The sequence below is a fragment of the Haliaeetus leucocephalus genome, unplaced genomic scaffold (assembly GCF_000737465.1).
Source record: "Haliaeetus leucocephalus isolate CR32 unplaced genomic scaffold, Haliaeetus_leucocephalus-4.0 Scaffold587, whole genome shotgun sequence".
NCBI classification, from domain to species: domain Eukaryota; kingdom Metazoa; phylum Chordata; class Aves; order Accipitriformes; family Accipitridae; genus Haliaeetus; species Haliaeetus leucocephalus.
This window is the reverse complement of record NW_010973023.1, coordinates 6,661,652-6,677,625: the sequence shown is the minus strand read 5'-3', so window position 1 is coordinate 6,677,625 and position 15,974 is coordinate 6,661,652. Positions and strand designations below refer to the sequence as shown.

At 39.2% G+C, this 15,974-nt stretch overlaps 1 protein-coding gene across 1 annotated transcript in view; it reads left to right on the top strand.

Moving 5' to 3' along the window:
* Positions 1 to 15,974, top strand: part of ERP44 (endoplasmic reticulum protein 44) — a 58,711-nt gene that overhangs the window by 714 nt on the left and 42,023 nt on the right. The gene's annotated exons all lie outside the window — the stretch shown is intronic.

Below are 15,974 nucleotides of genomic sequence, written 5' to 3'. Positions count from 1 at the left end.
CGGGAGGGAACGGCCTTAACGGTGCCTCTGCGGAGCCCGCTGGTCGGCCGTGGTTCGGGAGCTGCCGCCCTTAAACCGAGGGGAGCGAGGTTCCCCTGCCTGCGGCCGGTGCGGCCTCGCCGTGAGGCACGGCTTGCAGCGAAGTAACCTCGTCCGAGCTGGGGAAAGTTCCCGAGCTGTCTTGCACCGCCGTCACGTTTATCTTTAGTTGTCAGGCTACAGCGTTATATTCTTCTTTTAAGGCTGGCGTTACATGCGTGACCTAAGCCACCTCTGGCTTCGCGCACACACGCGCAGAGAAACTCAATCACTGGTGCGTGTGTTTTGTGGAGATAACTTGTCTGTGTTACTTTTTTTTTTTTTTTTAAACAGGCAGATGTAGTGATTCTTACTTTCCCAGAATTGTATTGGGCCAGATTCTGGGCCTTTCGTAGCGTAAGTGACTTGCAGAGCTAAAGGGGACTTGTGTGAACAAGTTTAATAGGATTTGGTCTTAGGATACTAATGTGTTTAATCAATCTACTTTAGACGTTTGGAGGAGTAAAATTGGCCAGAAAATGAAGGAATAATTGGAGGTAGAGGTAGACAGAGCTTTGGGGATCGAAAGGGAAGTGCGTAGTAATATAGCTACTAATGAATGAATTAATCAATAGAAATGTGAGGACAAATACTTATTGAACAGAGCAAGCGCTTGTTATCCCTTTGAAATGTGCGCTTCTACCTGGATAAGCGCTGGTTATAAACTTGCTGCAGTTTCAGGGTTAGTAAGTATATGTGAGTGGTAGGGTTTGAAAAAACACATTTGAAATGTTTATCTATAGATGGCTATTTATAGTGTGTTCGCTCACTATATGAAAGACTAAAGTGAAGAACCTAGTATTTACCAGTTGCATCTGTGCCTTAAAACAACAAGGATGTTGATTATGCACTAGGTTGTTTTTTACCATTGTTTTAAGTACAGAGTCCAATGAGCAAAAACAAGAAACGTGTACTGTTTTAAAGTCTCATTTGAATGAACAAGTACAAGTTTGAAAAAGTGGTCACGAGTTGATGAACACATTTTTCTTTCTTCATGGTACAGTTGATCAATGCAAATCTAATATGCATCAGTTAGATCTCTGTGTGCCAACTACAAAATAGGAAATGGCTAAGATCTGAAATTTCCCCATGTTTTAGTTGCTGTTTCTTTGTGTATGGGTCACTGAAACCAATTCTAGTGTGATTATAAAAGAACTGTATTCATAAAACCTCAAAAAGAATACAGGTCAGAGTTGTTTTCTAAAAAAATAATTACGTAAAATGTTATATCTGTGTAATTCTTCAGCATTGCATCAGGCGTGGCCCTGTGTTGTAAGGTGCCTAGTTACATACTTGGATCATTCCAATGAATCATTCCTCGTAGCAGATTTGTTATGAGTTTTGGAAAAGTTGTCCTGAGCAGACTGGGAGTGGGAAGGGATCCTTTTTCTTTAAAATAGCTGAAAAACTCTTTTACGGAGTAAAAATGGTGTTTTCTCGTGGCATTCTGAGAATCTGGCAAGGTGTACCAGATTAGCTTCAAAGTTCTGGTAACTTTGGTTTTTTTGTTACCAACAGTCATGAATACTTAAGACCAGCAATGTAACCGTGTTCTTGGTTGGTAAGGTTTGGGAGAGCCTTCTTCTCTGCATCCAAAGGATGTGCCATCTAGCAGAGCTTCTTTGAGCATGGCAGTTGGCATATTTTGTGGATAAGTGAGCTTGTTAGTGTTACATCAATGGTTCCTAGAACAGAATGCAATGATACATAGCTGTGAAAACAGCTTACTAAGCTGGTCTTGCTTAGTAATAGCAATGAAGTTAAAAGAAATTATTTACATTTCCAGACTTCTGATAAGTATATTTCTTTTCTACATGGGGAATTAAAATGCTGCCAAAGGAAGAAAGATACAGTGTCAATATCAAAAGAAGTTCCTTTGTCTGAATAAGTTTGACAGTAGAAGATCACTAAAATTTTAGAGGGCTTTGAGTCTCACTCTATTCTTCTCCCTGGTCTCACTGAAGGTTGGGTAGCTAGGATGGAGATTGCAGCGCAAAGCGTTACAGGGATACCTGCCAGTCCCTGCACAGCCCTTTTCCCTTCTAACTTTTCAATCTCACGTGCTAGCGTTGTACTGGGCCACTGGGAGACGAGAAGGACCTGGAGAGAGGACGGGGAGAAGTACAGGCTGGCATGACCCCTGCCTCTGCAGCACTGGAGCTGAGCGGAGGGGTGAGCAGCGCACAGCACAGGCTGTAGAGGATCATGTACAGCCGATTGCAAGACTGGAGTAAGAGATGCATAGTAAAGTCATGTGGCCCCTTGTGCTTGCAGATTAAGATGTTTCTGCCATGTTGGTATATATTGCTTAATGCTGGGTAGGACAGATCTTTAAGATGAATCCAGGACAGTGGAATAAAAGCTGATGGGACAGTGGCTCATCACATTCTCCTCTAAGGCAAGGTGTGGTTCTTTGTCTTTGCTCTAACCAATCATTCTGTATGTTTGCCTCTACTTGCAGATGTGTATGCTTTGCCTATAAGGAAAATTCTAGAACAAGACACTCTGTTGCACATGCTTCTTTATGCATATGTTTGAAAGACATTCGTCATACTACTCAGTACTCCGCTGGGAGGCTCATGCACAGTGTCCCTGAGCAATAGATGTGACTAGCGGAAACCACCAACTGATAGTGAGGGAAATGAAGGGGGAAGTTCTCTGTGGGCTTTTTGTTGTTGTTGTTGTTTTTTTCCCTTAAACAACTAAAAGGATTTCCCAATTCTTCCACTTCAATTTATTAGGTTTCAAAACACCACTACTATACCTTTACTTTGTACCTTGTTTGGAAAGCTGTCATGGACAAAATGAGAACACCTACTTCTTAATATGTTTGGCAACGTGTTTGGAAGAGCATATTTGTCCTCATATTCTGAGGATGTGAGATGTTGGAGTGTTTTCTGAGTCTTAACTAGTTTTTTAATAAGTAGTAGCTTCTTTTCAGTTGGGGTTATTATGGAAGCCTGGTGTATATTCCATTTATGATTCAGGAGCCCCACAATCTAGGTATGCTCTTCCCTATAAATTGATGCAGTTTATCACTGCCAGATAATATTTAGTGTTACAGTTAGTCTTACACTATAATGTTTTATATTTAGTGAAGCTTTCAAAATACTAGTTATATAGCAATGCAATTGCAGCTGTTAGGAGCAGTAACTTAGAAGAGGCACAAAAGTCAATGAACTTTTGAATTTCCTATGTAACTTTTAATTGGAAAAATTACTGTAGGGTAATATTTCTGTTTCTTATTTTACTGCCACTGCCTTTCATGTCTTGTTAATATGACACCAAGTACCCAAACAGTGAAAGTAAAATAAAATAAAATTGTCTTTTAACTTAATGTTAAATACTGTAGTAAGTAGTAAGTTGCCTGAAGAGAAGTTGAACACTCTGTACATCTTACATATAGAGCGTATTTCTACGCATTTGCCTCTTTCTGCGTATGTGTTAACAAACAAATTTTGTAGCCGGGAATCCTGCTCAAAATGTAATATTCTGAATTTGAGCATTAGTCAAAGGTTGTAGTTACAGGCAAATTTAGGCCACTGAGCCTTGAACAATGAAAGGGGTTCCCTCCAAGAGTAGCCTGGGAGTTCTGATTTGTTCATCATCTGTTATGACCTCTAAAGAGTGAAATAGTAGTTAACTGAGGAGCTTTCCCTAGGTTGGGGCGGGGGGCCAGAAATACTAGGGGATGCTTAGACTCTTGCTATGAAGAAGAATTGCATTCTTCTTGCTATGCCATGTGATGGGCAAGTTTTCTGTTTGGAGTCTCAGGAGGGAAGAGAGGAGGGAACTGAACTGATTCTTCAAACTGAAGACTCGGACAATGCTGGAAAATGTATAAATGAGTTATTGACAGTAGGATGTCACAGATTGTATTGCTGGCAGCTGAAGTACTCTGTAGTGACACACTCCTTGATTTTCTTTTGATATCCTTACCATTCTCTTCTGTAGTCTGCTTTGGGTTTTTTTGGCAGGACACCTTTCTTAAGCAAGAGACTGGTCCTCATACTGCTTTCTTGGGAAAGCACAATTACCACTGGTTATTCTTACACATGCCCAGCAGTTATCCCCTGTGTTTTAATCAAGCCTATTTCTTTTGAAAGACTTAAGGATTATATGGTGCTGTTCAGGAGGACCAGTTGTTCACCTTGCAGGCTCTTTTGTAAGCCTCACTTGTCTAGTTTCCAGATACTTTGTTTACTTAAGGGGAGGGAGTTGTCTCATGTGAAAAGCAAGTATACAAATATGCTGTAAATTTTATACCAAAGCTTCTTCAAAAGCTCGTCAAGTGAGTCTGGAGATACATTCAAGTAATATGTGCTTCAAAAATTGAGTGGTTTTGGATGCAGTAGCAATACCTTTTTTTTTTCCTTCTTTTTTCATTTTCCTCTTCCCCCCCCCTTTTTTTTTTTTTTTTTTGAGAGTGAGTTCTCCAGTGATTTAGAGGAGAAACATAGGAACATTTAGGAATGTTAGCAAAAGCAATATAGGGTGTAGATGTCAGCCTAAGGAATGTTTTCTTCCAAAAGAAGCTCTCTAAACTGGAGAGAGCTCCCCTGAGAAGCAGAGGAGGGCAGGTGCATTGTAGAGAATTAGGAAAGGAAAGTGAGATCAAATTTCCATCAGAGTTCTGCCTTTGCACTTCTTTCCTCCCCCATATGTCTTCATTCATCAGAAGCATGCTAACCATTGGTAGAAACATACGTAATTTTCCTTTTCAAAACTGTTAGTAATGTCAACTGCTCATATAATCTAATTTTTAAAAAAATGTTCATAACTGAGATTTTAGAAGTTTGATTAACTTCAATATTATTTTTTTTAAATTTACTGGCTCTCAGGTATTTCATCTTACATTGTTAAGGGTTATTCTGTAAAGCTATTGCTATACTCAGCACTAACTCAGAATATTTTTTTCACTGCCAGTTGATGATGGTGTATTTCTCCAAACCAGCTGTAGGACCCTATCCATATTAAATTATACTCTGGTGATTACAAAAAAGTGACAAGGTATATTGCAAGAGAGTTCAATAATTTTTCCTTTTTTCATGTATGCTACTACTGAGAAACTGACAACCCTGATAATACACCCTTAAAGCTAAGAGCCGTTCATACCATTAAAACATGTGCAAAGTTCCAGTACTGTGCCCTCCAGATAAGCACGTGTTACTTGCAGCCTCTTCTGGGAGTGAATCAAACCTGGAAGCTCCTTCACATGCATGCACATACACCTTTAATCTGGTAGTGATCCACAAGATCTGCTCTTTGTGTAGCTGATAGAACATAAATGTTATCTTGGCTGCAGTGGCACTAAGCAAAATGCAAAGTGCAGTGGTCTGTCTCTTAAACCATACAGGAATTGAAATAGCGAAAGTAGTGAGGACAGAACATCATACGTGGTTATCTAAATACAGGTGCTCTATGCATACCTTCAGCAAATAACTGGTTCCCAAGTAATTGCATATGCAGTACAATGTTTCTGGTAAACACAGCAAATCTCCTGTTCGTCTGTTTTTATTGTAGTAAATGTTTTGGGTTTCTTCCCTCCCCTTGTTTCCTGATCTACATTAGTTTGGAGTACTGAGAGTCTCACTGTATTTACCCAGTAGAGTCAAGTTGTAGAGTTTTGGGTTTTGATTGCCACTGGAAGTTTGATCAGTTAAATTGGGAGGGGCCTCTAAAAGTCATCTGGTCTTACTTCTTGCTTAATGCAAGACTAACTTAGATGGGGTTGCTCAGGGTTTTTCCCAGCTGAGATTTGACTGTCTCCAAGGATGGAGGTGCTACAACTTCTCTGGGCACCTGTTTTAGTGTTTGATCAAAACCTTGTTGAAAGTTTTACTTGAAAAATCTACTTGGAGCTGCAGCTTGTGTCCCTTGCCTCCTGTCGTATCACTGTGCATCTTTGAGAAGAGTCTGTCTCTGCCTTCTCTATAACCTCCAACTAGGTCGTTAGTAACAGCAGCAATAGCTTATTCTTCTTAAGGCTGAATAAATGCAGTTGTCTCAGCCTCTTCTTCTAGACCCTCTTCTCCAGCCACTATTCATCTTAGGAGCAATCTGCTGGATTTCACTCCGATATGTTAATGTCTGTCTTGTACAGGCAATCCCAAAGCTGGGCAGAATCCTTCAGATGTGGTCCCACAAGTGCCAAATGAAAGGGAAGAATCGCTCCCCTTGGTCTGCTGGCTACACTTTTGCTGATGCAGCCTAGTTTGCAGTTGTCTTTGCTGCAAGGGGCATGCTGCTGACAACTGTTCAACTTGTCCCCCAAGACTTTTTGTGCAAAGCTGTTTTCTATCTGGGTGGCTTCCAGCCTATACGGGGTTATTTCACCCGGGATGCAGGACTTTGCCTTTGTTGAACTTCATGAGGTTTCTATCAAGCCATTTCTCCAGCCAGTTGAGGTCTCTCTGAGTAGCAGAGCTCCCCTCTAGCATACAAGCCACTTCCCTCACTGCAGTATCCTCAGGAAGTTTGTGGAGCGGGCACTCTGTTCCATCATTCCAGTCATTGGTAAAGACAAACCTTCTTACATCCAATATTGATCTGGAGAAACTCCATTAGAGACCAGTTGGACATGGTATCTTTGGTTACAGCCCTTTGAGCCCAGCAGTCCAGCCACCGTGTCACTCACTTCATAGTTCACTTATTCAGTTCATATATCACCAATTTAGGTCTAAGGATACTTTGAGATACTATCTCAGAAGCTTGCTAAAGTCAAGGCAAACAATGTCCAGTATTCTCCCCTCATTTGCAGAGCTACTCATCTCACTACAGGAAACAGATTGATTTACTCTTTCTAAATCCATGCTGGATGGATGTGGCTTCTGGAAAGAAAATTTGCCTCCATAATGCTCCTGGGGACCCAGGAAATGCATTTTGTCTGGTGGCTCTGTGTATGTCTAACTTGCTTAAGAGCTTTCTAACTTGGTCTTCCACTCATGTGGTAATGCTTCTCTTCCCTGGTACTCTACTACTAGGCTCAGACCTCATCAGTAGAAAATGAGACAAAGATGACATTGGGTAGCTAAGCCTTCTCCGTGTTGTTTGTCGCTACATCCCCTGTTAGTTAAGCAGCAGGCCTACAGTTCCCTTCATCTTCCTTTTGTTGCCAGCATACCTGTAGAAACCCTCTGTGCTACCCTTAATATCCCTCTCTAGTTTCAACTCCAGCTGAGCTTGGGCTTTTCTAATTTCCTCCTGCCTGCTCAAGCAATGTTTCTATACTCCTATCAGATATTTACTTTCTTACCTCTACCTTAAGTGTACTTTTTAAAAAAAAAACAAAACCAAAAAACTCATCCAGAAATTCTCTGTTAACCCATGTAGGTCTTCTGTCATACCTACTTTCTGCAGAGTGGAGTGGATTGTTTTTGTGCTTTGAAGAGGTTGTCCTTGAAGATCAACAGGCTCTTATGGGCCCTTTTCGCTTTCAGAGCCGTGTTCTATGAGTGGACTGAATTGTTATTGAGACCTGAGTGTCTTAAGCTCTTGTCATCTTTTTTTTTTCTGGGTTCTGCAAGGTACATTTTTCTATTAAAGAATAAGTATCGTAGTAGGTGGGAATTATTGTGACACCATCATTGGTGAGCTGTATCTGAAAGTTTCATCAGCAGTGGTGATGAAATGAAGCACTGGAGATCCCAATGGCTTGTTTCCTGGAAGAAGTAGGTTACCACATTTTATGTGCTGGAATGTGCCACCTGCTTCACTTTGGGACCAAAAATAAGAATATGCTAACCTACAGGGAGATTACAGGTATATGGTTTGCTGCATTCAGTTTCAAAGGAAGATACTGCTCTATGGCATCCGATTTCTTTAATCACTGAAACTTTGTATGCTAAATGGTGTTCATGAAACAGGAACCTGAGCAGAAGGCAGAGCCCTGGAAATAGAGTGTAGTAAATGGCCTGGTTCCTTGGCATACTTTTTGCAGCCTATGTCTCCTATCTTGCCTGGCATTAGTGATTCTTGCCAGGTTTCTCTGTGTGTTTCATTGAGGTGCACCCGAAAAGAGGAAAAAAAAAAGTAGTCTGTAAGGATGTCAGGTTTTTTTGTCTATTTTTATAGATTTGTGAAGAGAAGTGGGGAGAAGAAAAGCAATCTAATCTCTGTTGTAAGATAACTGGCAGTAAAGCTTACATTTCATCTCCAAGTGGATTCGTGTGGCGATTGGGCATAAACATGGAGAGAACTTGTTCATTAGGAGCTCTGCAAGGAAGTATTTTGAAAGGCAAGGAATAGGTGCCCATTCCAATGGTCTCAAAAAAGAAAACAACAGCTGTGATAGTGTTTTGCTGTTTCCCATAGCTGTCGTGATTATGAAGTGATGATATAATTAACTTTCTCAAAAGCTTCACAAAGGGAAAGCTTTTCAAAGATGTATCCACATTTGTAATCCCAAGAAGAACATTTTGTTCCTTTAGTCACTGTCTATCACTTCTGTCTCTTATAATTTATTGAAATCCTCTTTCTTAAATCTTGCTGGAAACACTTAGCCCCTAAATTCTTTGCCAGTCCTAGAAAATTATGGATTTTCATAAAAGTGTATATGAAAATCCTTTTTTTTTTTTTTTTTCTTCTCCCTGTTGAGTTAATTCACTTGGGATTTTGGACAGAATGACTGAAAGACAAATTGGTTGCTTCACAAAGGTAATTAAGACAGTATGTGGTGCAGGGGGTGAACAGTTAGGGGTTCTTTCCTACTAATGATCCGTTAATTAGTGAAGGGAGCTCAGCGAGTATATGGGCCTTGCAGGAATTACCTTTGAATGACATTTAAAACTACTTTGGTTAAGAAGGTATCATTGCAGGGGAGAGAGGCCTTCTTTTTTTTCTTTTTTTTTTTTTTTTTGTATTTTTTCTGTCAACATAGGCCAGCAGAATTTGCTAAACCACTGCAAGTATGTACATATAATTAGTGTTACACAGCTATTAAAAGTTAGTTTAAAATAAGCCAATACACAGCTGTGATACCTTGCTGCGGATTTTGGTAACAATTATGGTTGCAGCAGTCCTCTATGTTGAGAACAGTAAGCTCACTACATGGAGCTGGTTAACTGCAGAGTCAGCGTGTCTGATACTTGCTACCAGTTCAAGCACTGCACCATGTGAATGTGTTAATATTATTTTTAGGACCAGTCCGGAATACTTGCTTGAATATTTTTGTGGGAGTCAGCCTGAAGCTGGCAGGGTTAGTATTCCTTGGGGGAGGTAAACCAGCAATGGGGTATCTCTGTATCATGTTTTGTGCATTTCAAAGTATCTGTGGCATGTGTCCTGTTGTCTGCATTATTTACTCTTCTGCTGTCCAGAGTTATCCAGGATAAATTGACTGCATATGTGCAGGCCCTTAGCAGCTGTTTAGGGTAGAAAGAAAATAGCTCCTATGCAGTCTGAAACTAGCCGCTCATTCTTCAAGCTACGTGCAGCTGTGGTCCCAAAGGTGAATTTTTCTCTTCAGATTCAGGCAGCATTTCTTTCATCAATGTTCTTCTGTAGACGATAGCCAATGGATTAATTGTAAAATGTATTTCTCCCCCCCATTTAAATTGGGAGATTTTTCCAGTGCCAACATGTCAGTTAGAATGCAGCTGTAGTAGTATTCCTATTACTGCTTATTTGGAAAGATTTTACCCCTTATCTTCTCAGATGTCATTTTAAGATAGCAAATAATAAATACTAACCTAAAAAAATTGAGGCAAGGCATTTATTAGAGACGAGCTAATAGATTGCCGGTGAGCTTTGATATACCTTGATTGCTAGTTTGCATGTGTAGAATGGAAGTTTGTGGAGTGTGCATCACAGATTTCCTTGGAATGAAGAAAAGAAAATAATTAAAGTAACATAAATTTAGATGATGTTTTAAATGGATTTATTCTAAAGTTCAAAGTTCTGATGTTAAGGGAATGGCAAGCTGAGGCAACAAAACCCCATTGTATTTTAGAAAGTTTATAATTTTGAAATCTTAAGGTGTTCTTACTCATTTTGATTCCTCAGAAAAAGAGGGAGGAGCACCAGCAACACAGGACTGAATCTCAAACGGTTTTAATGTATGGACAAACGCTTCATATGCCACAAACGGCTGTTTCACAAAGGTCTGTAGCTGTCTTTTGATAGTTGCGCAAAACCTTAACCTCCTGCTGAAATATTAGGAGGTAATCTGAGGAAATGTGGCATCTCAATCATGCTGAAGAAAGAAAAAAAAATCTGTAGCACAAGCAGGGTCTTAGTGATATTGAAAGTATTATTGCTAAAGGCTCTAGATCTGAGGTTAATAAATGGGGGTGGTTGTGTGCATATTCATGTGTGGGTTAGTTCTGGCTGAGATTGCAGGGCATAGGATGACCATGTAATGCTAAAACTGGAAGAGGGTAAGAATTTAACTTGAACTGCTAATTGTCATCCGTACATTTGCTGCTCTGCGTTGGGAGTGTTGCTCTGTTGTTTAGTTCTAATTGTCATTGCCTTCAGTATCAAATAAGGATGAGCCATATCAAGCTGGCTGTCCTTCTATGCTTTCAAACCGATTTTGTTATTTGGAAGTACGAATAGGCAGCAGCACTAGTATGAACAGTACAGTCGAAACCACGTTATCAGAGACTGGTTTGTCCGCTTGTCTTCCCTTACGTTGACTTCAGAGTGGCAGTTAAACCAGTATGCTTTGCTTTCCTTTGGGTGGACTGGGTGAGGAGAATGACCCTAGCTGTATTCTTAAGTATTTTGTTTGTCTAATTGTGACTTTTACTGCCTTTTTTTTTTTTTTTTTTTAAACCCAGTGCCTCAGCTGCATAGTTTAAAGCAGTGTGGATTGTGCACCTCTGGAGTTGCAGGATTGTGTTATTTCATCTATAAATGCTGATAAGAATGTGAAATGGAGATTTCTCTAATGTTGCATTTCCGTTATGCCACCTGACTGCAATTTTATCTAAATTGATTCTTAGGTATTTCTGTTATGGAGGGCTAGTTTATACAAGTTTATGATAGCCCTTGTATTTGTATTTGAGCAGTTGGTTTTGGTAATTCATACCTACTTTTAAAACAAGTTCTAGCCTGAAAGGTAAAACTGAACGGGCTTGTCTTTGCTTAAAGCCTCCTGCCTTTCTTGATACTGCAGAGAGATAGGAAACTTGATGTTTTGGAGCAGAAGAGCGAAAATGTATTCAGTATTGCAAATAGCTTATATGGTTAATAAAAAGATAAGCAGCTAAAAGTGAGTAGGTGTTAAAGTTGAGCATTTCGGTTGAAATGAGTTGATTTTTGTCTTGTTGAACAATAATCTCAATATGTATTAAAATCTACCAAAATAGAAATTGTGTGTTGTTATTAAAGCAGTAGAATGTGTGTAGGCACACGTGCGTGGAAAATTCAGTTATCCACTTCTACATTCAGTCCTTCAGATTATTCTAAGGTAGCAGATGTTCACGTGACATAAGAAATAACTGTTTCTCGTGAAAACACTACATCTACTTTCAGTTTCTTCCTCTAAGATTATGCTTTAAAGGAGAGATTCTGAATTGTGGCCACTCCTTCCACAGAATACCATAAAAGTTTTGGTTTCATTTTAATATCCATTTTCATCGCTAGTCCAAGAATGAACAAAACATACATATATATATATATGTGTGTGTGTTATTAAAAAAAAAATTCTCATTTCTTGTTCTGCCGTGGCCCAGTGTGTAAAGACAAGAATAAATGGCACAGGAAGGCTGTAGAAGATCATAATCACAGGATAGTATGTTGCTTTCTATAATGATCCATGTGGCTCTCGAAACACAGTTCCTAATAAGCCTTCTATTTAGACTCAACTATTTATTTGAAATGACTCACAATTTCTTCTCTATTGCTATGCATCAAAATAATTTCCAAAGTATTTTAAGTGCAAAAATGGCTTTTACTTTTCTCAATACTTTTCTGTTTGTGTTTTAAGATATGATTTGCATTTCAAGGTTACATATGTGATCTCTGACTTGAGGAATGGAGTTACAATCTCCAAGGTTTAAAGTCTCTACAGTGAATGTTTTTGGTAATGGGTTTTACGTGTAATAGCAGTGGCCAAAATAGAGAACAGGCCTTTTTCCTTGGCTTAGTGAAAAGGGGCAGCAAACTGTTCTGCTCTGCTAGCCTTATCAAAGTTTTGACAAGCTAAGACTGAGCTACCCTTTTTTGTGTTGATGGATCACAGCTTTAACAAGTTCAGAAACTTCAGGGTGCTGGCTTTCATATAGAGCAACAGCTGCTTAACTTGCGGTAATCATTTTGGAAATTGCATTTGTATTTTATGTGCTTTATTCCTTCTTGAAAGTGAATCCTTGTGTTGTTGCCAGATAATCAGAGCAATTGGTAGATATGTAAAAGAAAGAATGAATTATCAGAACATGAGGTTGTGTTTTCTTCCTAAAAAGCTGCACAAATTGTACCTTTTTTCCAGGGGAATTTTAGCTTCTTGTGTAAGAGAAGAAGGTTGGTAAATAAAATATCTAAAGATTCAGAGTTTCCAGTAGTTTCCTGGGAAGCTGAATTCATGGCTTTAAAGCTGTGAAACAGGCTTTAAGGTAGGCTCATATTTCTGAGGACATGGAGCACTCTAAACATTATTCATTAAGTAATACAGTTGTTCAGACACCTGTTTACATCTTTTGTAGGGATATGTACTCTGTTGCCTCTAAGTGGATGTTTAAGACAAGGAAACCAGTGCCTTATGGCCCTGACTGGAGATTGCTCTTTTCCCTTCAGGCCAAGAGAAATAACTGCAAATTAGAAATAGTTCAGCTGAAAATAAATTACAGGTCTTATCTCTGTGACTTTTTTTTAGACATGCGTCATGTCATTTTTTGAGCCCTGAGTTAAACATTTCTATAAAAGACAATGATCCATAGGTTTGTGCTGAGCTTTAAAATTGTGTTTGTGTGCATGATTCTGCTACTAACAGCTTTATGGAAAAAATGCAATGCATTGAACTGCATGTTGTGATAATGAGGTTTAATTTTCATCTCTGCAATGGATTTTTTGAATTAACTTCTTGTGTCTTATAATAGTTCATAAACTGTTGAGAGGTTAACTTGCCCATTTTTCTGGGAACCTTCAGTGCTGTGGTAACAGGCCATTGAGATATCTCTGTGGCTATGAGTGCTTCCCAGTCACACACGACAATCCTACAACTCCTTTGTGTGTTAAGTTCAATTGTAGGAACCATTAGCTGTGAGGTTTTTTCCTGATTTGGAGTGTCAAATCAATATAATTTGGAATTTCAAAGATACCGTTATAAATTGTGAAAAAAAATTTTGTTGTTTCCAGCATTTTCATCGGCAAGAAGCTCTTCAGTATTAATAATACATGTGCCTACACCAAGTATTCCTGTCAGACACTTAAAATGGGAGTAGATGGCAAGATACGTGGAGGAAAAAAATTGCACTACCTCTTTTTAACATGGTGGTCTCTCTACCTAGCTGTGTGCAGTTATGGCACTGTTTGGCTAAATTATTATAAAATTGGACTGTCTATCAAGGCTAAAGAAATAAGTTTACTTTTATAATATATGTATTATCCGTATTTCAGTTCAGTTAGATTTTTGTCTCTGTTCTTGTGGAAGTTAGTAGCTGCAATCCTTAAATCTATTTTCAGTAGCTTCCTTTCAGTGTTTTAAATTTCCCTGATTAAATTCAAGATAATGGCTCTTGAGAGGAAAATAATAGGAAAAGGATTTTTTGGTCTCAGTTTAAAAATTGCTCTGAACACTTAAATATAGCTCAGAAGTGATCATTATTTAGTGTTTTGAACTAATATAGTTTTGTCTCATAGTCTTATAATGAAAGTAGTTTACATTACTAATAAAAATCCTGCTTAATCAACAGGGATGGCAGTAGTTAGTCTAAATTACGAAAATGTTCAGGCACGGTCTGGAATCAAGTGGTGACAATTAAGAGTTGAACTGCTCTCACTGAGAGGGTGAATAATGTCCTCTTTTTATTTTTCCCCACCATTCTCTATTTACTGTTATCTCTCTCTGCTCTGAACTTTGTGGTTCATTATAGGGCTTCTGGGAACACCGCCAGCGAGATGCTCCTGATTGATGGTTCTGAAGCCAAACTTCAGGGGCTCTTACAATGTCTGTCAGCTTTGGCGTTGCTGTCTCCCGGGATTGCTTTCAATTTGTATCATCCTACAGCAGGCTGTAAACCCGTCTGCTTCCTGTTGTCCAGGAGTTTAATGCAGACCTCAGAGCAGCAGCAGATTAGCAGCATGCATAAAGAAAATCTACTTGGGGACTGAAAGTTAGCCGCAGCGTCCTGTGGGGCTGGGACTTCAGGTAGTAACTTCGACATGTCAATCTGGATTAGATGCAGGCTAGAGCTGGTTGCCAAACATAAAATGATTTTGTGGTAGAGGAGAAAGATGGTTTAGTTGTGTGCCTTTAGGATTTCCTGGCAGGTGGAAAAGGTAAATGGAAAGTTTAGCAAGTGAAAATGAAGGCTGTTCTTGTTGACTGCCTTGCAGGTGTAGTACTAATTAGAAATCATAATGCTCCAAGAACAGATTTTCTGTATGCGTCAGTTTGCTCTGGAAATGAGGACCTCTGTTTCATCATGTGAATTAAAAAATAAAGGCGTGAAGAACGTATAAATGCAAGAAACCTATTTTTTTTCCTTTTCCTGTAGTTTTAAGACTGTGCACAGTTATTATTAAACTCTTTTGCAAGAAAGTTGTGTGTAAAGTATGATAAACTTGGAAAAGAAATGCCACTAAACCTATAGGCCTGTCTCTTCTGTCCAGTTCGCAATTAAAGAACTACCAGTGCGAACTGGTAAGAGTAAAATGTTGATAAAAGGTTGACCTAAATCTCCTGAATAACTGGTGGACTTCATGAACTGGACGTGTGGAGTGGCAATTGAACAGCAACGCTGTCAGCAGAAGATGCTGGGTGTGCTTTTATTTCCCCTTTGGAAAAGGGATATGAAGCCTGGCAGAGGTCTGCCATAGGGGGTGAGTGGAATGGGTTTTGTCCAGGCATTTTGTTTTGTGTAAGGCTGCTTGCGTAGCCTTGCGCCACATGTGAGAGGAGGGTAATGTTGTCTTTCCGGCAGTGCTTTGAGGTCTTTCAGTAGAAAAAACCAGAATAAATGCCAGCTAATGTGTAGTTACTCCTCAGAAGCAACTAGTACTGGCTCCTGGCAGAAGTGGCCGAGTCATTTGCTAACTTGAAGTGAGGATCAAAACTGGATCAGAAATACTAAGATTTCTGTACTAATTAAACTAACCAGTAAAAATACTAGCAGTGTTATCTTCAGAAACTTCCAGGAACCTGAGCTGAATTATTCCTGCTTTATTTGACAGTGTTTCTGAGGACCAGAAGAGTAAAAATACATGTGCCATCTCCTCCTCTTCCCTCCCCCTGTATGAGTTAAATTTTATCTATGTGAATGCATTGTTCAATTCCTGACTTTTTCCCCTCAGCAATGTGTTCTGTAAGCATATAAAGCTTTCTGCATTCGTTTTAGTCTATAGTTTGTTTTGTCATTTTTCTGTAGTGTTAGGTGATTTTGAGTAGATTATAAACATGCTTATCTAACTTGTGCAGCTTCACACTCAAGTATTTAGTATTTTAATATTCTACTATATTTTTTGAAATCTTTTTCTTTCATAACTACTTAGTTTTACCTTCAGATTTTAGTAGTTTAAGCATTTAAAAAATACAAATATAAAAAATAGCTAATTTTATCCAATATAAAGGCAGCAACCTGAGTTCTTTTCAGGTGTATTTACATAGCCAGTTTTCCTTTTGAATTATTTTTGCAAGATGCTTTCTTCATTGAATTTGCAGCTAACTTGTAAGGTCAGTTGGAAATCCCCACCCCCCCCCCCCCCCCCCTCACTCCCACAAACCAGCCACATTC